The sequence below is a fragment of the Glycine soja genome, chromosome 17 (assembly GCF_004193775.1).
Source record: "Glycine soja cultivar W05 chromosome 17, ASM419377v2, whole genome shotgun sequence".
In the NCBI taxonomy this organism is placed as follows: domain Eukaryota; kingdom Viridiplantae; phylum Streptophyta; class Magnoliopsida; order Fabales; family Fabaceae; genus Glycine; species Glycine soja.
The window spans coordinates 29,810,086-29,813,888 of NC_041018.1; the positions used below are offsets into that span (position 1 = coordinate 29,810,086).

At 40.8% G+C, this 3,803-nt stretch overlaps 1 non-coding gene across 1 annotated transcript; it reads right to left on the reverse strand.

The window, feature by feature from the left end:
- Positions 1-1,244: 1,244 nt before the first annotated feature.
- LOC114394356 lies at positions 1,245-1,351 on the reverse strand. Its single transcript, XR_003662756.1, has one exon. It is a non-coding gene; the product is annotated as a small nucleolar RNA R71 (small nucleolar RNA).
- Positions 1,352-3,803: the final 2,452 nt, after the last annotated feature.

Genomic DNA, 3,803 nt, shown 5'->3' on the forward strand with positions numbered 1-3,803 from the left:
TTTGTTGTGAATAGTGTTTTGCGACGGACTTTGCGACCACTTTTGCTTGCGGCAAAATAGAGTAGTAGTAGAAATCAATTAGAGACGGATTTTAGCGACCACCCATGCTGAATTATTTGTGATTTTTTGTTTTAGTAGCTAGGGTTGTTATTTTTGGCTGAATTTTTTTGTGGTAACTTCTTTTAATCCATATTTTGTGGGAAAAATAGCTAGAGCCTTTAGTTTGGTCAGATTTGAAAGTTCCAAAAAACTAGCAAATTTTGTGTTTGTCAAAACTTCAAACGGCCATAACTTTTGCTCCGGTTATCAGAATCGCAATTATTATATATGCATTTGGGGTAGAAAAAACTTTCCTACGCCATGGTAGCCGGCCTTTGGCCGGCTGAGGTCTCCATCGTCCAAAAAAAGCGATTCTGTCAAAAGTTTTTTATTTTTCAAGTTTTATTCACTTATTTTTCTTAACCTACCATTTTTAGCTTTCATAGTTAGACTTTGAATTTTTGTCTGAAATTTTTTGTGCTATCTTCTCCTCATTTTATAAGGTTGCTCACAAAATTTCAAGTCATTTGCATATCATTTGAGGGTAGCTGTAGTTCAAACCTACACCTTTATTTACATGACAAGGCAACTAGTTGTGTGCATGCTGAATGTAGTGTATGACTAGAGGCAATCCATCTGACTTACAACCCTTTGATCCTGAGATAGATAGGACATTTCATAGATTAGTTAGGCATCATTTTATACCTTTTGATCATTCTGAGCATTCCATTACTGGTGAATCTGTGCATTCTGTTATTGGTGATTTTGAACATCCTGATCTTGAGCATTATAATTTTGAGCATTCTGATTTTGCACATTCTGAGAACATGGCACAACCTCCACCCCGTGAGAGGACTCTAAGGGAAATGGCTGCACCTGATTTCACCTACGAAAGCTTGTGCATCCAATACCCTGATGAGGATGTCCCATATGTTCTTAAAACTGGACATATTCATTTGCTTCCAAAGTTTCATGGCCTTGCAGGTGAAGACCCGCACAAACATTTGAAAGAATTTCACATTGTCTGCTCCACCATGAAACCCCCAGATGTCCAAGAGGATCACATATTTCTGAAGGCTTTTCCTCATTCATTAGAGGGAGTGGCAAAGGACTGGTTGTATTACCTTGCTCTAAGGTCCATCACAAGCTGGGATGACCTTAAGAGAGTATTCTTAGAAAAAATTTTCCCTGCTTCTAGGACCACAGCCATCAGGAAGGATATCTCAGGTATTAGACAACTCAGTGGAGAGAGCCTGTATGAGTACTGGGAGAGATTTAAGAAACTATGTTCCAGTTGCCCCCACCATCAGATTTCAGAGCAGCTTCTTCTCCAATATTTTTATGAAGGACTCAGTAATATGGAGAGAAGTATGATAGATGCTGCCAGTGGTGGAGCCCTTGGAGACATGACTCCTGCTGAAGCCAGAAATTTAATTGAGAAGATGGCTTCCAACTCCCAGCAGTTTAGCGCCAGAAATGATGCCATAGTCATTAGAGGAGTGCATGAGGTAGCTACAAACCCATCTGCATCATCTAAAACTAAGAAGCTTGAAGGCAAACTGGATGCATTAGTTAACTTGGTAACCCAGCTGGCCTTGAATCAGAAATTTGTTCCTGTCGCAAGAGTTTGTGGTTTGTGCTCCTCTGCTGACCACCATACAGACCTTTGCCCTTCCATGTAGCAACCTGGAGCAATTGAGCAGCCTGAAGCTTATGCTGCAAACATTTACAATAGACCTCCTCAACCTCAGCAGCAAAATCAACCACAGCAGAACAATTATGACCTCTCCGGCAACAGATACAACCTTGGATGGAGGAATCACCCTAACCTCAGATGGTCCAGCCCTCAGCAACAACAACAACAGCCTGCTCCTTCCTTCCAAAATGTTGTTGGCCCAAGCAGACCATACATTCCTCCACCAATCCAACAACAGCAACAACCCCAGAAACAACCAACAGTTGAGGCCCCTCCACAACCTTCCATCGAAGAACTTGTGAGGCAAATGACTATGCAGAACATGTAGTTTTAGCAAGAGACCAGAGCTTCAATTCAAAGCTTGACTAATCAGATGGGACAATTAGCTATACAATTGAATCAACAACAGTCCCAGAATTCTGACAAGCTACCTTCTCAAGCTGTCCAAAATCCCAAAAATGTTAGTGCCATTTCATTGAGGTCGGAAAAGCAGTGTCAAGGACCTCAACCCATAGCACCTTCCTCATCTGCAAATGAACCTGCCAAACTTCACTCTACTCCAGAAAAAGGTGATGACAAAAATTTTCCTAACAATTTCTGTGCAGGTGAATCTTCTTCCACAGGTAATTCTGATTTGCAAAAGCAGCACATTCCCCCTCTTCCATTCCCTCCAAGAGCAGTTGCCAACAAAAAAATGGAAGAGGCAGAGAAAGAGATCTTGGAAACATTTAGAAAAGTAGAGGTAAACATACCTCTGTTGGATGCAATCAAGCAAATTCCAAGATATGCCAAATTCTTGAAGGAGCTGTGCACTAATAAGCGGAAGCTTAAAGGAAGTGAACGGATTAGCATGGGCAGAAATGTCTCCACATTGATTGGTAAATCTGTTCCTCAAATTCCTGAAAAATGCAAAGATCCAGGTACATTCAGCATACCTTGTATTATAGGGAATAGTAAGTTTGACAATGCCATGCTAGATTTAGGAGCTTCTGTTAGTGTTATGCCTCTGTCTATTTTTAATACTTTATCTCTAGGCCCCTTGCAGTCAACTGATGTGGTAATTCATTTAGCTAATAGAAGTGTTGCCTACCCTGTTGGTTTCATAGAAGATGTCTTAGTTAGAGTTGGTGAACTGATTTTCCCTGTTGATTTTTATATTTTGAATATGGAAGATGGATTTTCTCAAGGATCAGTTCCCATCATTCTAGGCAGACCCTTTATGAAAACTACTAGAACTAAGATAGATGTTTATGCAGGCACACTGTCCATGGAGTTTGGTGATATAACTGTTCATTTTAATATTCTGGATGCTATGAAATACCCATCTGAAGATCTTTCTGTATTTCGTGCTGAAATAATTGACCATGTTGTTGATGAATACATGACTGATCTTTATTCTAATCTGCATGCCTCTCACTCTTCATGCATTGAGTCTGAAATTGTACTTGATCATATGTCTGAATTTGATGCTGGGAGTGAATCTGAGAGTGATATTGATTGCATTCCTGGTGGTGGTGTTTTACCTCTTGAGATTGATTTTATAGAGTCAGATAGGACTAACCATGTTTCAGGAAGTACACATACCTCTGACTTTCTTTATGAGGTAAAGGCTGAGAAACCATCTCCTTCTACCACTGTCCAGCCGACCACACCAGAGTTGAAGCCTCTGCCATCAAATTTAAAATACGCTTACTTGGATGATAACAAGAGTTTTCCAGTGATTATATCTGCCTCCCTTGCTGATGAGCAAGAGGAGAAGTTGTTGTCAGTTCTCAAGAAACATAAGAAGGCTATAGGCTGGACCTTGGCGAACATTCCTGGTATTAGCCCATCCACATGTATGCATCGAATAAATTTAGAGGATGGAGCTAAACCAGTAAGACAGCCACAGAGAAGACTCAACCCGGTGATTCTTGACGTAGTGAAGAAGGAGATAACCAAGCTTTTGCAAGCTGGAATCATTTATCCTATCTCCGACAGCCAATGGGTGAGTCCCGTCCAAGTAGTCCCGAAGAAGACCGGCCTCACAGTGATAAAAAATGAGAAGGAGGAGCTAATTCCTACTCGG